At 50.0% G+C, this 19,942-nt stretch overlaps 1 non-coding gene across 1 annotated transcript; it reads right to left on the bottom strand.

The window, feature by feature from the left end:
* Positions 1-3,549: 3,549 nt before the first annotated feature.
* Positions 3,550-3,623, bottom strand: TRNAN-GUU (transfer RNA asparagine (anticodon GUU)). Its single transcript has one exon. It is a non-coding gene; the product is annotated as a tRNA-Asn (tRNA).
* Between the last annotated feature and the right edge of the window lie 16,319 nt (positions 3,624-19,942).

The raw sequence follows: 19,942 nt of genomic DNA, 5'->3' as shown, positions 1-19,942 counted from the left end.
CTGGTCACTTGGAAGTGCCACAAGGAAGTGTTTCGGGCCCACTATTATTTAACCTATATGTTAATGACTTATATCGATGCTACAGTTAATTCCTTTGTACATGCAGATGATGGCACTTTACTCTTTACTGGAAAGGATGCAAACGAACTAATTATTAGGTGTAATGCAAACTGTCTGGGTGGTCACAGTCCAATGCGATCAAAATTAATCCTGCTCAGACGAAAGCTGTTCCTTTTTGTGCTAGAAATAAATGTTTTAAACTGGAACACTCGATAACTCATTTAGATGAATATGTTGAGCTAGTTAACGAACACAAAATACTTGGTATACTTTTTTCATGTCATTTAAATTGGGACGCTCATATTAATCAACTTCGTAGTAACAGTTCTCTCTGTAGAGCTCTCATGCCGGTAAAAATCAACATACAAACTTGTCATGCATTGCTCACGTCTCAGTTTAATTATTGTAGTTTAGTACAGGGGACCCCAACACAAACCAACATGAATAAAATAATTCCATTAAACAGGCGCTCCGACTCACATTGCCAATGCCGATTCCCGATCGAAGACAAAAGGTTTGACACAGAAATACCAATTTATATGGGTAGATCGATGCTACGAATATCGTGTTTTACATATATTTTATTTTGCAAAGGAAGAGTTACGAAATTGGCTTACATCAATAGCGACCCTGCAGTGCCGTAATATACCAGTACATCTCAGAGACCCTGATCCTTAGCATGTACCAGGCTTTTGCACTGAATACAAATTATAATCCATTAGACAGAATTTGCCAAAAATCTTTAATAATTATGTTCACACTGCTCATTTCTCTTGCAGGGAATTGAAGATGTATTTTGTTCACTTGTAAACATGTATATTCATACATATTAATGTGTAACGATTCTAATTCTATGAACACCTTTTATTTTTTTCTTAACCTTATCAGAGATATCCTTGAACGTTGTCTGTTTCTGTATTGCATGACAGTTATTTTGTGAAAAGGCTTATATAAAAAAATGTTAAAATTGATTTTGTTTAACTTTGGTACGTGTTGAAGTGTTTTAGTTTGTTTAGTGTTTACGTTACAAAGTACTGCCTATTATCGCGCTGTCATCTACAGCAACGCCTCCTGGGTCTAGCCGGGCTGCTTACGGCAGCTTTTAGCCCAGGAGGACGTTTCCAGTGTATGCTAGAAGAATTTATAAAGTTGAAGTTGATGTTGAAGCTGTAAATCATTCAATTAACCGCTTTACTTGAGCTTCCGTCGCATAGATTTCAACATGTGACCTGCGTGAGTTTTTCTTTGAAGACGAAACTGTCGTCGTGAGGATCGCAACGCGGCGCCATCACAGTCACACTGGAGCATTGCCACAATTTACGCCAAAATGGCAACATCCGGTTGTATAGCGAGCGAGGTCGTTGATCAGCCAAATTCCCACGGCGTGGCTTTTTTACCCGGTGACGGCCAGGAGGAAGCTGTTGGTACTTAGCGCTTTTCGATCGACGGCAAAAGCGCCAGGTTGGCGGTCAAATTCGGCGGCCTGTTCAGAGGCCGAGCAAGTCCAAATATAAAATAGGATTACAAGGTAACAGCACGTGGTTTAGAACAGAGTATGTAATTTCACGAGCCGCGGCAATGGTAACAACCAAAATTCAGTTTTGTAGCACATCAAGCTGTGTTGTGTTACAAAGCAAATACAAGTGCAGTCAGCACCGTTGAATTCCTGGGAGAAAAGAAGCCGAAACGTTATGAGAGGACCAATGAAATCGTTAGAGTGGTTTCAAATACAGTTGCTAGCTGTAAAAATAACTTGTAAGATTTACAAGACTTTAATGTCGTCATTCATTGTGAACTGGTGGCATTTCCGATAATAATAATAATAATAATAACTTGGTATAATGAAACTTTATTCTGGTCCTTCAGAACGCGCGTCAGCAGGTTAGAACACCTACTGTAATACTGCCCATCTTCGTAAAATGAAAGACATCACCTCTGCACAGCCCTAAATCAGTTCGATATAAAACCATTCACCTTGAACAAGATCTTGGGACCATGGCTTCGCATATGGCAGCTACAAAATGTCACAAAAGCGCTTATGCAATTTTTCAAAGCTACCGGATTGAGTGGCCGTCTGTAATATGGACTGAGTGACCGTCAGTGATATAGAACACAAAAGTGTTGCTACGTCGCCGATATTCACAGCGGACTTTCTCTTCTTTTCGTACTCTTTCACTCCCTTTTTCCCATCCCCTAGTGTAGGGTAGCCAATCGGGCTCAGCTCTCGTTAATGTGACTACCGTTCGTTCTTTTACTTCCTCTCTCTATTATACAGGAATGCTGGTGTTTGTTACTAGTGCAAGATTAGATGTAAATGTGGCATTAGGCACGTGGGTGGTTTAACACCAATGTAAAATTTTTCGGCAGTATGAAATATGACCGCCGTTTAGAAAGCACCAAGAAACTGTCAAAACAGAGATTGTGTGGCCGAGTAGACGCTTGCCGTGTCATTTTGCTCTATTTTCACATTGGGCTATAACAAATGACGCATTTGCACAGCCCTACACGCTCATGGCGCTGTACAATAAATGAATGAATGAATAAATAAATAAATAAATAAATATTTAACTGCGTTAGTTTTGGTACTAAGCATTTAGAACAATGCGTCAATATATATGAACAGATTATGGGATTGTATACAAGCCATAGAAAGGCGATACAAGTGACGTAACATAAGATAGATAAAGGCATGCGTATAATGTTTCTATTGATGCAGACGATTATTCTTGCTGTATATTAAGGCGTGTAAAATGGAACAGAACGGCATACGTTTTCAGAATTTTAGTCCTTCCTCCGCTAGTATACTCACTATAAACAGGTATCGCTGTTTTCATTGTTATTTTTCTGCCTGTCATTCACATTCTTTTGCAGTTTCTCTGTTTAGACTTCCAGAACCTATTTAAGCCATTCTTCTTTCAATCTTTAGTTTGCGGCTTTCACTCTATAGCAGTAATAGGTGTTTTTTTTGTATACCTCACCATCTACATATCTTAACCGTGTGTTAGTCGACAATATACAGCCTGCTGTTTTAACATTTTTGTCATCGCTATGCCGTTAGTATGAACTTTCGCACATCTCGGGTCAGCTGGTGTCTCTGCGTACTCGCCATGGCGTCAGGTGTTTTATGAGAGACAGTGAAGAGGCATCTTTTTGACATTTCGAGAACGCAGAGCGTATAGTGTTAGCAAAAATATTTTTCTTTTTAACGCCGCGTGTCTCAAGTGAAAAATTTGTTCTTTTTTTTTTTTTCGGAATACAGAAAGCGTGCAGAACGCTAATTCGCGAAGAGTGACAATCCACATTGTTGTACAACTCAGCTTGGGCGAGGTATGAGCCGCCGTCCCGAGAAAATGAAATCACAACTTAATCTCGCAGGGCAACTGCTTCAAACATCTTTGGTTACCAGCGCGACTATCTACATCAAGAGTGCCCGTAAAAAAAAGAAAAAGAAAAAATTACCGCAACGTCATTAGTAAAAGAATTCATTGTCGCCCCCGGGAGGGCTCGAACCTCCAACCTTTCGGTTAACAGCCGAACGCGCTAGCCGATTGCGCCACGGAGGCAGACGTTTAAGCTCGGAAATAAATAACAGTCGAGCAAAGCGCCGTGCTGACATTTTGCGAGCGAAGTGCGCTTTATTTTTCCAGCTGCGCATTCGTTCTTCTGTTCACTCTCCAACGTGATATTTCCGCTCTCTCCATCCACGGCATGTATTGGGCGCAGGAGCAGACCTCGAGGAAGATGCAGGAGGGCAAGCACGTCAACGGAGGATCGGGGGGGGGGGGGGATGGGGGGGGGACCGGTAGCTCCCCTCTCTGTATCCGTAGGACGTATACCGTGATGACAGCTAGAGCTATCGTCTGCCTACATGACATGGCGAGTAACGATTGCCTTGTTTTTCCAACGACCTTTGTCAATGGCTAGAGAAGTTTTATTATTCCATGTTCGCACGTCACCTCGCTGCCTCTACCACCAAGACCGCAGCAGGACGAAATGTGATCGATGAAAAAGAAGAAAGCGCTACGAAATAACATGGCCTTGGATAACGTGCCGCAGCATCTGCGTCATATCGCCACCGAAGGAAACGTCGCGCGTGCACGCTAAAGTAGGGAGTTGGTTGAGGTCATACAGTTACAGTACGGACCACTGTTAAATGGAGCACCTCATTCGAACGGAACTTTACATTCCTTTTTCGGGAAACAAAGTGGCGGACCTGAAGCGTTATGCAAACATTCGCTCAAGAAAAGTTATCTTGCAGGATTGAGTGCGAAATGTGATCGGCAATCGGCGCCGGAGTATACTAGTAAAGTGGGGTTTTTTTTTTTTTTTTTTTTTTTTTTTTTTTTTTTTTTTTTTTTTTAGAGCGGCGCACGGCTGTAGAAGTTGCTCACAAAACGCAGTTGGCATGCGTTGCTGACAACCAGGCAAAGGACATTAACTAAGCGGTGTAATGAACACTCCAGTTCGAAAAGCATTTCAGTAGGAAACTACATAATTAAACAAGTCGTTAGTTGGAAGTTACTAACAAGTCACATATTTGTAAATGAGAAACAGAATGGCCAGCATCACCAAAATTGCATGTCTGGCTTCAAAAAAAAAGAAAAAGAAATTAAAATAGCATGTATTATGGGTAGGGGTGGGTGGCGATTCAGTCTACTTCGATAAAATCCGAAACACATTCGCAAGAAAAAAAGAGAAAAGACATCATGGTTGGAATTTAGTTGAAAGACAACAAATTGCGGGCCCTGAATTGTGGTCATGTGACCGTGCGCTATGTACATTAGCGGAAAAAAAGCGCGACACGCTGAAGGCGTGCCTTGTGATAACAAAGTCATCGCGCTACCTTCTCATCAAGTCATGTTTCTGGATTTAAGGGAGCATATGAAAACGCAGCACACGAAGCCATCGTCAGCAGGTTAGAGGCAGTAGGACTTGGCGGCATGATCTACTTCTGCATTAGTAGCTGCCTACAAAGGAGATCATTTTGCATACTTACCGAGGATGGCCCAACCTCCCAGCATTACAGTAACCGTTGGGTCCCTCAGGATGGAGTACTGAGGCCAACGCTCTCCAATTTAACACTCGTTGGACTCGCCGACATCCTTCCATGCACCGTGCGGCTCTCCATCTATGCCGACGACATATGTAATCGGGCGTCGGGTGTGACGCGACTTCAGATTCGCGCGCCGCTTCAGAAAGCGGGTTCTTTAACATCAGCTTGCTTTCGGGAATAAGGGCTTGATTTATCATGTGAATTAAAAGTCTGCAGTGGTGGCATTTACCAGGAAACCAATGTCTCCATACGTGATATCGGTCGCCGGACAGCTTATCTCGAATAGAACAAGTCACAGATTTTTTGGGGGTGGTCATTGACCTAAATCTCTCGTGGACCCCTCATGTGAATTATGTTAGAAAACGCCTGACAGTAATTTGCCATATGTTTAGGTTCCTAGCAGGAAAGACCTGGGAAGTGTAAGTACCCTCTATGCTGCAACTGTGCAAGGTCGTCTTCATTGTATTCCTGCGGTATAACCTATCGGTCATCTCCGACACCTGCAGAACTAACCTGAATGCAGTCCAAGGTATCCAAGCCCAAGCCAGCAGGATATGCCTTGGTCTACTGCAGAGCGCATCATCGACATAAGTTATTGCAATCGCTAAAGATTGCACTATCGGAACGCACATTACCATGGAAGCAATGCGTGCGCACATATGACACTTCACGTCGACGCCTTCCTACCACCTCGCAAGTCTCCCTTCAGAAACGCCGCACACGACGTTCAGTATAACTGTCTCCGCGCACCGTGCCTCTCTAACTTCACAGTACGCACCTGCTGCAGGACATTCGATTCCTCCATGGTGTGTGAGCCGTACTCTTGTAAACCTCACAATCCCAGGACTTCAGAAAAAGTGGAACTTGCCGTCATCAGCTCTCAAGCAACTTACTTTACTCCTCTTGTACGGGAAATATAGCGACTGAACACACGTCTATACTAATGGCTCAACTACAAGAACCTGTTCCAGTGGCGCTGTAGGTATGCCAACAACGAGAACGCAACGGTTCAAGACTTCCCTATCACTGCGTCTACCGCTGCAGAGCTCGCGGCACTCCGTGCATGGTGCGCTTCATGTGATCACACAGAGAGTCCTGAAAAATGGGCAGTCTTCTGCAATTCAAGGCCGGCCTTACAATGTATACAGTCATTTCTCCGACATGGAACTCACGATCAACTGACGCGCGCAGTCGCTGAACTCATGCATCATTTCAGCGAAAAAAGGCCGCGAAATCACTTTTCGGTAGATACCAGGCCATGGCGGTATCATAGGAAATGATGACGTGGGTAAGGAGGCTCTAACGTCAAACCAAGAAGACCGCTGCGTCCCCATTCATCTGCCAAGGACAGACGCTGCGAGACCGCTTTGCGTTCAAGCACGCACACTCTCGTCAGCTGAGTGTGCCCACTCACTTCGGCGTGGTCAGTCAAACCTGTGCGGAATTGTGTGTGTAAACCTACCCCCCAAAATGCGGGTCGGCTACGATGACTTCGAACGCTCCGAATTGGTAGCAGGTTGAACCGCCGTTTTTCCCTCACCTAGGGATCTAGGGAGGACAGAGTGTTTATAAGCAGCTGTTGTGCGGCTGCTGAGAGTGCATTCCTCTTTTAGTCATGTTACACTGATGAACTGTAACGTTCTCATGTAGATACTGTAAATAAATCCCGTATTGCTCGTTCTCGATGAGAAGCAGTCTTTCCCTTCAACAACGCCCTCACCGTGGATAAGTTCGACGACGGCATGGGCCAGCTACCATTTATTTCATGCCCGACCCCAACCATCACAAGCCTAAATCGCGCCAGCCGCTTCGAAAAAGTGTATGTGTTCATGCTGTGCGTCCTTTTAGCGCGTTGAAGTTGACTTTTTTTCGATCGTGCTCTCTGTTTCATGTAGTTTCGTCTAGCGGCGAAAGTGTACGAAAGTGTAGCTGGCCTGTGACATAAAAGCGACTTTATTCATGCTATGTTTTGAGCTCCACCAGAAGTTAGCACATTCTCGACGTTTTTGCAAGGCTCAGTATGACTTACGGATGCAGTCGTTTAGCTTCGAATGTACGCCCGCATGTATTGATTTGGTTTGTGGTGATTAACGTTTTTAACGTCCCGAAGCGACTAAACCTATGAGGGAGGTCGTAGTGGATGGCTGCAGATAACTTTATTGAGGTCGCCTGGGGATGTTTAACGTGCACTTTGATCGTTGTTGTACGTGGGCCGGTAAATTCCTCGTTGGCGTGTCGTGATTCTCGCGCGGGCGCGGTAGCGCTGCCCCATGCAGAACTTGGCGCCTCTGTGTGATTGCATTTGTTTATTAAATTTTATTTACTAGTTGTAACAACGTGTCATTATTTCGTATTACTGACGGCGCCTCCAGGGTACCAAAGCGGCAACGGGAATACTTGTAATGTCACCTGCTCTCCAGAGACCTCTGTTAGCCGTTACATGTGCCCTCATGGAGCAGTACTTGTGAAACAAAAATCTATCGTCGCGATTACCGAAGCACCCCGCAACGAAAAAAGCGCCCCGCGACTGCTGCAACATACCGCGCCCGTGCGAGGAGAATTATGGAACACCAACGAGGAATCTCTTCACGGGCCTCTCGCATTTCGCCTCAATCCCGGCTGCTGCCTGACACGTCCTCAATATTGGAGACATGAGCAGCGGCTACTCGCACGTTTGGTGTGCAGGATTACAGGAATGCCGCCGTACCCAGTCAGTTGCAAGAGGTGGTCAATCTCACGTCGCTTCCAACTTGATCAGGATACCGGTCGGTCACCATGTGCCAACGTCCGTCAGCTGCCGTTGCTGTCTCTGAGTCGTAGGCCTATTTACGAGCCGTAGGCCAATCCCACCGCTGCCACCAGTTATTGGGATTGGAGCGGTCGTAGTTGCAGGGAGGACCTTGGGGCGAAAGGACTAGGCGAGCAGGGTTCATTTTCAGGATTTACATTTAAAACAAGACATACATCGACAGTCTAGCGTGACTCCCAAATGGTGCCCGCAAGACGACGCATACAGCAAACAGCTTACGAGCACACAGCTCACTAGTATATTTCGAGCATGACAACGAGCACACAGCTCACTACGACGAGCACGACAACGAGCACCCTCTAGCAGCCGAAAATCGCTGCTTATAAGCTCTCGTCCCCCCCCCCTTGATTCCAAGCGAACGGAAACGTCCGTCCAGTCATCGTTCGACGTCACCGTTCGACGTCACCGAAGATGACCCGCCCTTTTGGAGGAGGCGGGCTCACATACTCGTGTTGCACACACACACAGGTGTAAAGGTCCGGAGCCGACGTCAGGGGGGCTTCGTAGAACTCTGCTCTGTCAAGGGTGGCGCTGGCGGGTAGCACATTCCTGAGCTGACCCCGCACCACGTGGCTGCCGGTTATTCGCAGTTCTCTGAAGTGCGCCCCGTCTGGTTGGATTGGAACACGTGCAGCGGGCTGAAATAGCTGGCACGTTGCCACCCCGTACGGCCATTCCTAACAATATATATATAGTGATTCGCAGGAAGGAGAAAAGATGCTATTTCCTGCTACCCGTGGGGGAGCACAGCTCAGCAACAGGTGGAGGGGGAGAGATGGAGAGAAAATAGAGGTAAGGAGGGGAAGGAAGTAGGTTGTGGGAAGGGTCAGCTGCAGCAACATGTCACGGCAGGACACCACAAGGAGTAGATGGCCGTGGGGATCGGCTACAAGGGGGCAAGTCCGGCCGGAGTAGCAAATTCGAGGAAGGCTTGCAGGGCTGCGACCGGAGATAGCGGGGGAGGCGAAGGTCTACGGTGTTGGCTGGAAGGCCGAAGCGGCCGTATGCGGCTGTCGTCTCTTGTCGTTGAGAGGCTAGTCCTCTCAATAATCCTGCAATAATCCTCTGGAATACCCTACCAAACGACATAGTCTTGTGCAGCGATCGGAAATCATTTTGCGCATAACTGATCACTCATCTCCAGAACGCGTGAATATTTCGCTGACTTTACCATGTATCACACATTGACTCTGATCTGTGCACATTGCCGCACATGTGTTGTTTTCTGTATATTGCCATTTTCCTACTAATCCCTTCTTTATATTTATTTACGTCGTTTAGCCCTCCACGTTTGCAGTGCTTGTGTTCAGTGTGCTTGTTTTCTATTATGCGTTGTTCTGCACGAATTGTAGCCCCTCCTTATGTCATGACCCCAGGCCTTTAAGGACGAAATAAATGAAATGAAATAGTCATGGACAGTGGCACAGGATGTGTTCTAAGGTTTCAGGGGAGCCACATCTCCTACAGGCTCCCTACGCCGAAGTTTCGGGTGGCAGGCCAAACGCTTCGTATGCTCAGGCGCAAGAGGAGTACCTGCTCTCGTGTCGTAAGTCCCTTCTCGGGGAGGAACTGGGGTGGCTTGCTGCTAGTCACTCGCGCATCTGGGTGGGCTGTGGTCAGCAGTTTGAGCAGCCGGTGTCGTGTATAGTCGGATGCGGCTACCGCAGCGGCTACAGCAACGGGAGCATAGTGGGCTGCTTTGGCTGCAGCATCCGCCTCTTCATTTCCGGCTATCCCTACGTGTGAGGGCAGCCAGTGGGGCCAGAGGGGGATACCACTCCTCTGGATAGCAGAGGGCTTAGCTAGGAGCAGGGTGACGGTGACTCCAGCTCCATCGGGTTCGAGTAATCCTTGAAGAGCCAGGCAAGAGTCTGAGAAGATGGCCACGTGGACCTGCGGTGGGTGCTCCGTAAGGAAGTCAGCTGCCAGGTAGACGCCAGCCAGCTCTGCCACTGTGTGCAGCAAATGGGAGTCGGCACTGTATGGTCGTTTCAGCTGCCGGCACTATGCAGGCTGCGGCCGCCGAGCCACTGGATGGGAGGACAGACCTATCCGTGAAGATGCCCACCTAGTTCGTGCAGCTTGGACAGCGCTGCCTGCGCCAGCTCGGATGGTGGGGACTTCTTCTGCTTCCCCTCCAACTGGAGATGGACTTCCAGTGGCTGTTGGTGGGGTGAGGGGGGTATCACTGCTTTGAAGGACTGGCCTACTAGCTCGTCGAACAGTGCGCAGATGCTGCCCATCCGGGAGGAGGGACGGCTCCGCAGTCTGCGCCCCAGGACATCGCGTCGCAGGCCGTCTATGTGGAGCAGCTTCTGCCGCAGCATTAGCAACGAGAGAGGCCACGCGTGGGCCTCCGCCAGTGTAGCAGCTGTCGGTGAATGGCGTGCAAGTCCTAAGAATGTTCGTATCGCTGTCCTATGTTCCATAGCAAGTTGTTTCATACGGGTGGGCGTTAGGTTCGCCATAGGCAGCTCATACAGGAACATGGAGGTGGCGGCAGCATGGTATAGACGTAGGGCCTATCAGGATCTGCAGCCTTTTCCTCGCTGGAGTAGCCGGCTGACAGCTGTTCTCATCCTGCGAGCCTTGATAGTGGCAGCCTTGGCAGCGGGTATCCATGTAAGAGGGCAGTTCACCTGGAGCCCCAGATATCTGGCCTCCTTCGCCCATAGGATGGGTGTGCCTCCCAGTACCAGCCTTCCGACGGTGACGCGAGTGGCAGCTACCGGATGGATGAGCAGAGCCTTTGTCTTTGTGGGGGAGACTAGAAGTATGTTCCGGAAGTATGCAGCTACTGCATCCAGAGATCGTTGCAATGATGACCGGATGGCCTGCAGGTTCCGTCTGGGTCCGTGCGCCCATAGGGCCATGTCATCTGCATACACCGAGCACTGCGTCGGGAACCTTGGGTCTGCAAGAATGGCTGCGGGAAGTCCAGCCAATGCCGCGTTGAATAGGAATGGGCTCAGGACGCAGCCCTGAGGGACGCCCGTAGCCACCCTGCAGGGGATACTCAAAGACTGGCCGACTCTCATCCGAAGTGTCCACCCCGATAAGAACGAGCTGATGAACTGCCGGAGGCAGCCCACGATGCCGAGCTCGTCCAGTGCGTTATCGATGACCTCGTGCGGCAGTCCATCGAATGCACTCTGGACATCCAGCAGGATGAGGAGGGCTACCTCCCCCTTGTTTCTGCCTCCTCCGGGGTGGAGATCACGTCTGCAATCAAGTCAGCAGTGTATCGGTGGCGACGGGAGCCTGTTTGTGGCTCCAGCAGGAACCCCACCGCTCCTGCAATCCAGTTTAGCTGTCCAACTTCTATGGTCTCGATCAGCTTGCAGGCTGCTGAGGTCAGTGATACTAGTCTGTAGGAGGTGAAAGCCGTGGCTGGTCACCCACGCTTTCGGAGGGGTACCACAACTGCAATCGGCCAAGTCTCCGGTAGCGAGCCGGTCTGCGAGATGTCGTTCAGGGCCTCCAGGAGCTGACGTCTCACCCCTTTGGCCAGGTTTCGGAGTATCTAGAATGTGATGCCGTCAGCTCTTGGGGTGATGCAGGGCTTCACTTTTGCCAAAGCTGATGCCAACTCGTGCTCCCGGAGTGGGTCATGGCAGAGAGCACCAATGTGGCTTGATGTCCATACTAAATAGAAGCCACCAGGCTGCCATCGGGATGGGGGATCCAATGCAAACGCTGGTTGAGTGACTGGGTGGGCTGTGAATTGGTCCGCCAGGAGCTCTGCCAGTGATGCCTCGGTGATGTCTAGGCAGATGGCTACTGAGAATACTGGCTGACGTACCCCTCGGCTAGAGAGGAGGGACCGCAGGAGCCTCCATGCTCGATGACCACCATTGGCCTGCCTGACAGAGTTGTATGCGAGCACTGTTGTCGTCGGCGGTGTGCATGTCGTCGGCAGGCAGCATCGATGCGGTTGTGCTCGTAGCGAGGTTCTGGCAGCCTTGTTCTCAATGCTCGCCTTTCCGCTCAGCATATGGTGGCACGGAGGTTCTGATGTCGAAGGTCAGGAGCAGGTTGGTCTTCGGGCATGCGCGAGCGGATGGTTGTAGCTTGCGCCGCCTCTGCCACGCATCGGAAGAAGTACCTCCTCCTTTTGTATGCAGGTGAGTTGGCTTCTGAAAGGCCCTCAGTCAACTGTGCTGCATTTCCCGGTCCGGGGTAGCTTCCCTCCTTCCGGGGTGATGGAGATCGGCAGGTGATCTGAGCCTCAGGAGTCTGGCTGAGTAGCCAAGCTATAGTTCGTTCCTTCAGTCGACAGGCTCACATCGATGACCATACAGGTCGCGCGCACTGCCCTTCGAACCTAGGTGAAACATCCAGTGATCAGCGCCTGTAGTCCCAAACTGCGAAACACCTCCATTATGTCCTTTCCTCGTTTCGAGCGTCTGCGGCTTCCCCAGGTCGTGTCGTGTGCGTTCATGTCCTCGCAAAGGAGGAAGTCGCGGCCGAGCCGTGTGGCTAGCTGCAGGAGGGTTGACGGGTCCCATCGTTGGCAGGGGCGCACGTAGATAGAAGCCACTGTTGTGTCCACCCCTCGGAGCCTGATGGTCACAGCGCAGCACTCCATGGTCCATCCCGTCAAGTCAGCCACGTTCACCTCGGCTTGTAGCAGCTCGCGACGTACGTAGATGGCGCAGCGTGGAGAGCCCTGGGAATAGTCGCTCTCCATGCAGGAGACAGCTAAGAAAGTAGGCAGGGTGCATGATGTGGTGCTGGAGTACCCTATGTAACCACAGAGGCCCAGGTCGCCAGCAGCCACGTAGACCTCCCGCAGGGCAAGTACGTCGTACTCGCTCTGCAGGAGACGCATTGATAGGTCTCCTTGCCGCCACCGCCGCGAAAAAGCGTTCCATTGGAGGACAGTGGGATGGCGATGGCTGTTCCTGCTGGTGCTAGCCATGGTGGCTACTTGCGTTTGGCAGTCCACTTGCCTGGAGGCAGGTGAACTGCCCGCAGTGGATTGTCCTCTGGGAGTAACGCTGCAACCAACCGCAGCAAAACCTCCATCTGGTCCAAATGTTGTGCCAACACAGCCGTGGTAAGAGCAGAGGATAGCTGGGAGGAGGGGACCGCCGTACCTGGGCCTGCAGCAGTGGTTTCTTGGTGGGAGGGCTGCGACGTTTAGGGAAGGTGGCTTCTCGTTACCACCTCTGCGTAGCTCTTTTTGGGAGCTTTCTTGCGGCGTGGTGCAGGGATCGGCCTGGTGAGAATTGTCTCCTTTTTGGGGGCGGCAAGAGCCTGTTGGCGCAATATGGGTCTTATGGTGGCAACCTTTTGCTCCCCCTGCCAACGACGGAATCTGGGATCGTCAGCAGCATGGTTCGCACCACAGTTGGGGCAGCGGGCCCTCGGAGCAGTACAGGGACCTTCATGATGTTGTCTGCAATGCAGGCAGCGGGTTGGCCACTGGCACGCAGCAGTGGCATGACCCAGCCTCCCGTAGTTTGTAGGCAGCGTAGGTCGCGGGCGTACAGGGCAGACTGCGAACGGCAGCTTCAAACTCTCCAGATGGGACGGAGGTTTGCTTTCTTCGAAGGCAACTCTTAGTGCGTTGCCATTCCTTGCCACCGAGATTGTCCGGACAGGTGCGGTCATGGCGGCGAGCATCAGCATGTCCGTGTATTCTCCGTCGATGCCGCAGACGTAGCCCCTGGACTGGCTTCGGTCCACTGGGATGCGCGCTCGAACAGCCACTCCGCAGATGGAGTCTATAGGCAGCAGCTCCTGTTGTCGTTCCTCAGTGTCCGTGTCTGCCGCAACAGTTTTAAACTTGGCGTTGACGCTTACAACAAGGACGCCGGGTAGGGCAGACAGGGCCTGTGCAATGGCGATGCGTCACGAGCGATGAAACGATACTGACTGCTCTGCTGGCCGGAATAGCACCGTACCTGCAACTGGCTAGAGATGTGGGCTTTTGTGGGGGAAGTGGTCCAATCTCTGGGAACACCGGACGCTTCCAGCGAGGTCACTTGAGCCTTTGGACGACCGCGAAGCCATCCTCAGGTGCTGACAGGAAGAGTTCGGGGGCGAGAGTGCAGGAGCATTGCCTTCCGGGGTGCGCTGTTTAGTGGGCTCCACTTCAGCAGGCGCGGGCAAAGCTGCATTAACTTTGGGGGCTCCAGATGGAGGGAGCGTCTGGTTGGGGTTAGGAGCACTGTGAATCTCCTTTCTAGAAGCATGGGACACACCTCGTTCCGCAGTAGGGCCGGCCGCCGAGGGAGTCGCAGTGTCCGCAGTCCCGTCGTTGGCACCTTGTTTCTCTGGTGGGACACACGTGGCGGCATCTTGCGCGGTGCTTCGTCGCCGCCTTCATCGTCACTCGCACGTTTGCGAGTGCTTGTGGTGTCCATGCTTTCATCACAGGAATCGCCAGAGTCCTCGGGGAGGGGAATAGAGCAAGCCTCTGCACTGGGACCAGATGCTCTCTCGGAAGGGGATGCACAGTCTGTTCCGCCAACACGGGCGGCGCTGACTTGAGCGAGGGACGGCGAGCTCGAAAGTGCAGCCTCAGCGTGCACGGAAGGCTTAGGCAGGCTGGGTAGCATGGCAGAAGATTGTAGAGGGTCGGAGTGGGGGGTGTGACAGGCCGAAGCGGCTGCCTGCTTCGCCAACCACTTGTCAACAATCCTGGCTGCCTTCGCCAGCGTGTCCTCGCGCTGCCGCAATGTCAAAATGTTGAAGGGCAGCGGGAGGGCAAGTGAGGCACTGGCCGGCCTCCGGCGAGTCTTCTTGGTGCTCAGACAAGCTGGTGTTACAAATGTATCCATGGGAAAGGTCACGTGTGCACCTGGTGTCCGGTAAAATGTTCAAGAATGTCAGGAGAAAACAATGCACTGAAGAGGGGAGTCGGTGTTAGGTAGCCTCAGTGATGGACACACACAGGCGGCGCTCACGAACTCTAGCGCACCGCCCCACATTCTGAGAAACTCAAGTCGACGCTGTTCCCACGGTAGCTTGTCAGGATCAGGTAGAGGGCTCTTCACGGTAATTACCGCCTCCACGAAGGGCGGCTGTTGTAGCCTCGAAGTGAGCTCCTTTGTTTGGGCGTCACAGTATATGCCGGTCCTTGTCGCTGTGTAGGCGCGCGCTGATGAAAGGACGGCCTTGTGGGAAACGTCAAAGGAATGTTCCTCGCCGTAGGGAAAGAAAAATTTGAGGGAGAACGTTCGACGTAGTCTTGGAGCCTACTACATGAGAGATACTGAAGTTAACGGCTCCCAATTTACCCATCGAAGAACTGAAAAGGCAGTGCAACGATCAAAGCTTTTTATTACAACATTTGGAACCCAAACGGCAATTTTAAGTTTGCTCATATGAAGTGTCCGTCGCTCTTGCCGAGGGAACGCTGCGCTCAACCTAATACTCCTCGTCAGCGCCCTTCTTTGACCCCGTGCTAACCTCATCGTAGTCCTTCTCGAGAACCCTCCCTCCTCCATGCCTTGTCCCAAGTAGTAGTGGACGAAGGCGCGCATGAGGCATAACTTTTGAACCAATAAGGCCCAGGTCTCGGATGTCGTGTAGGCGGTAGGCAGTTTATGCCCATGCACGTTGAGCCGTGTGGGACACCAGTCCACTAACTAGATGGTGCGCATGGTCTTGATAGCGGCAATCGCAGCGTTGATATCCTTAGTCACCCCGTCGTCGCGATACAGGCCGCGTTTACGGGGATATGAGCCATTGCTTAAAAGGGACACTAAAGGCAAATACTAAGTCGACGTGGACTGTTTAAACACTATTCCAGAAACCTCGCAACGCTTGTTTCGTGTCTAGAAAAGACTTAGTTTACGATAAAATTGCTCCTGAAGGGTCTGAATACATTTTTCGAAATTCAGATCTCCTGCCACCCAGCCGCGGGAGTGGTGACGTTGCATACGCCATGACCACCCTTTGCTGCCGTCAGTGAGTAAAATGTCACCCGGCAGATGGCGGTACCGAGCCAAGACAGAGCAAGACAGAGCGGGGGATTTTTCGCTGCAGCTGCTTTTTGGTCATATCTTTATTTGAAAATTATAACATCGCTAACACATGCAACCACAAAATAACAAGGACGAGACACAAGCGCTGACTGTCAACTAAATTTTATTGATGGAAGACCGACACTTTATATAAGGCAAAGGGCAGAAGTGATGTGAAAGGGAGCGAGACAATCGAAAAAGAAAGTGGCGTAGGCCGTTCGGGCATCCCGCGACATCGCATAAACGTTGAATTCTCTGCCACTCGCAGTTTGTGCCAGTTTCGCGAGCCAGTAAAACCAGCGCAGCACCACGCGATAACGAAACAACTGAGAAGCGAAAGCGTCGGCGGCGCGGAGTCGAGCGGAAACGAAACCTTTCAACCGCCCGCGTCGTTGTCAAGGGCAATTTCAATCAGTTCTTTTTTCTAGAAATGAAATAGAACTGGGCAAGTAGCATTTTAGTTTGTCTTATAATACAATATCAGGATGTTTTTTGCAACGAGTGGTTCACTGCTATAGACCGAATTTAACTGAGGAGTGCTTTCGTCATCGGGTAAGTACATGAATATCCCTGGGGAGTCTCTAATCATATGCTGCCTTTACCTCAATTTCTCGATTATTATGGCTCTGTTCACGGTAATATTGACGCCTTAGAGATTCTCGAGCACTAATCTATAACTTTAGCTTGACAGTGTTCGTCTTTAGTGTCCCTTTAAGAGGGGTATGAGCCATTCATTGTCTTACGTGACGGACACATTTTTTTTAACAGAGATGATACGCGAATGCATCTGCGTGCCAACATCGTGACTATGACCACACATCAGGACAATAAATAGGTTCCAGGGGCGTAGCCAGGGGGGGGGGGGGGGGGCTTATGGGGCTTCAGCTCCCCCCCCCCCCGAAATTTTTTCGTGCTATCCATGTGCCGCCGGTCAAAACAACCCCCGGCGCCGGAAATCATGCTCGATTTTGTCTAGAATGTCCTTTTCACGCTCGAAAAAAACATTTTAGCGCGAAAATTGCGAAATCGGGCTGGATTTCGCGGCAACGCCCATGCACCGGGAGTCACATATCGTAACGCAAGGAGCTCCTTGCGAGCACAAAGTTCCAAAGGCGGGCTCGTCGCGGCATCTCGCTGAGGCCGCGGAATAGGGAGCGCTTGGATTTCCATTCTGACACTTTATGGGTATAAAGATCTAATAAACATTTGATGCGAAAGGTGCATTGATATTTCCAAGGTCGTGCTTTAGATTTTCAATTCCGGAACTTTGTGGGCTTAATGTTGTTATAAACATTTTACGCCAAAGGTGCGTTGACTTTTCTAAGGTCTTAGATCGGAACATACAACGAGACAAGCCAAATCAACACACTACCAGACAAGTTGACAAAACACGCAGCGAGATACGATGAGACGAAGCGTTGTGGTGGTTCATTTGTGCCGTCATGTCGCATAAAAAAATATCAACATTTTTTTTTTCACCCTACGTCAAAGCATCCATGTCATGACACTAAAGCCAGCCAGCGTAACTACGTTCTTATTTATTTTTTCTACTTTGACTTTTATTCGTGAGGACACATTGAGCCTCTTAATTTTTTTTTAATTCTCGCTACCCTACCCGCGGGCTGCCATAGCAAGCCAGAGCGCATGCGTCTTTCTTGTGTTGCCCCGAAACCACCGCACGGCGTACTTCGGTGCGCGTGTGGTTTTCTCTGGCCGAGTGAATTTTCGCCTGGCAGTGTTTTAGACGCCTTCTGGCTAGCAGACGAGAAAAAGAAACAATGGTCGTTCACCGCCATTACTGCGATGACTTGACGGATTACACCAATTCGCTTGAGCGCAACCTCTCCGGAAAGTCTTGTCTCGCCGGTGTAAAATACCGAGCACTATGCGTATGGTTCTCGGTGGACCAAGCGTCTCACGTTTTCTTCGATATTCATTCGGTAGCCACATTAGGTGCCCAAAGTAGGCATTGTATTGTGGCCAACATAATCTCCTTTACGTCTTTTTTTTTTTCATTTCGGTGCCGCCGCCCCACAAAAGGAAAAAAAAGATACATTGTTGCGGCGCACCGAATTGTCGCATGGTGACAGTTTGTTACTTCTCTTGCGGAAAGTAATCGGCCACGGCACGCTTCAGTTGTCGGATACTATTATTATATTATTGTGATAGCAATTATATGAAGACTCCAGGCACATTCCTGCTGCCGCCGTCGCCCTCATGTTTCATATGAAGTATCAGGGCAATAACGCCGTGACCGCGCGCCGCATGCTGTATGTGTGAGTGAAAGAATGGGGGTGGGGGTGGAATGGGCGAACCGGCGATGGTGGCTCAGTCTTGCGTGCGCAAAGGAGAAAAGCAGGGAGCAAGCGCGCCACCTTCCGTCGCACGCGATACATCGGATGGAGTGGATGGAATGGGAGCGGGAGGTAGGATTCCGTGAATCTGTGATTGCGCTACATGTTTATTTGCCTTGTTTGACGCATTATATACAGTGACGTTTTCTTAGATACGTAGATTCATTGGAGACTTATACGTATATTTAAATATCTTGTTGCGAGATTTTGTGTATACGTGCAGTGAACTTTCTTTCCAGTGAAACTTTTTTGCCCTTTATCAAGCATTTGTATATTCCATTGTATCTTCGCATTTCTAATGAACGAGGGCGAGTTAAATGAAAGTGAGCCTACCCACCCTGCGCAATAGTGGTTCATTATCTGCGAGGCATGCGCGTAGCACACAGGCATCTTTCATTTACAAAAGTGACACGCATATGCGAGGGTAAATGTTATTTAATGCTCTCATACACTGCATTGAACATGGTTGCGTGACGTAATGGACACTTCAGAAGTTGAGCAGCGGGGTGCCGTGAATGTTTTGACAGCTGAAGGTGTTTCCCAAAAGGAAATTATTTGCCGTATGGCTGCCGTGTACGTTGAACATTGCATTTCATTGGCCACTGTGAAGCATTGGAGCAAACGGTTGAAAAAGGACGTGAAAGTTGCAAAGACGATCCAAGACCGGGCCAAAGCCATCGTGCAATCACCCCCAACACAAGTGCAAAAGTTGATGAGCTGATGAGACAAGAACGGAGGATAAACACCGATGAACTGGCAGAGCGCGTGAACATCATTCGCGGTTCGGTTCACACTATAATTCATGCATCTCGGTCATCGGCTCTTGCGTGCGCAATGGATGTCCAAGATTTTGAACCACCGCCAGAAGAAGGTTCTGCGCTGCCTTGACTCATCTGATTCGGTATCACAATGAGGGTGACGACTTCTTGTCTGCAATTGTGATCGGGGACGAACCATGGTGCCACTACTACGAGCCTGAAACACGACGGCAAAGCTTACAGTGGAAACATTCGGATTCACCGCCCCCAAAGAAAGCAAAGGCCGTCATTTCCGCCGGAACGGTGTTGTTTACTATTCTTTTTCGATCGTCACGGGCCACTACTGATTGAATTTTCTAAAGCTGGAGAGACTATCAATCGTTTCCGATATTGTGAAACGCCGGATCGGCTGCGTGTCGCAATCAAGAACAAACGACGTGGAAAATTGACGAATGGGGTCATCTTGTTCCACGACCTGGCTATGGTGTTGGGCTGCTGAGCACGAGGTCGCGGAATCGAATCCCGGCCACGGCGGCCGCATTTCGATGGGGGCGAAATGCGAAAACACCCGTGTACTTAGATTTAGGTGCACGTTAAAGAACCCAGGTGGTCGAAATTTCCGGAGTCCTCCACTACGACGTGCCTCATAATCAGAAAGTGGTTTTGACACGTAAAACCCCATATTTTAATTTTTAATTTTTCCACAATGCCCGTCCCCACGTCGCTGATGTGGTTAATACAGAACTGGCAAAGTTCAAGTGGGAAGCACTGCAACATCCGCTATACAGCTAAGACCTGTCGCCTTGCGACTTCCACATTTTGGGGCAAATGAAAAAAACAGCTTAAGGGAAACAGATTCGTGTCGGACGATGACGTGAAAAAGTCATTTGCAGATTTGTTGAAGCAGCAACCTAAGGAGTTTTATGAGACGG

Source organism: Dermacentor andersoni, chromosome 1, assembly GCF_023375885.2.
Source record: "Dermacentor andersoni chromosome 1, qqDerAnde1_hic_scaffold, whole genome shotgun sequence".
Classification (NCBI taxonomy): domain Eukaryota; kingdom Metazoa; phylum Arthropoda; class Arachnida; order Ixodida; family Ixodidae; genus Dermacentor; species Dermacentor andersoni.
The sequence above is the reverse complement of the archived record's forward strand: the minus strand, read 5'-3'. Positions and strand labels throughout refer to the sequence as shown.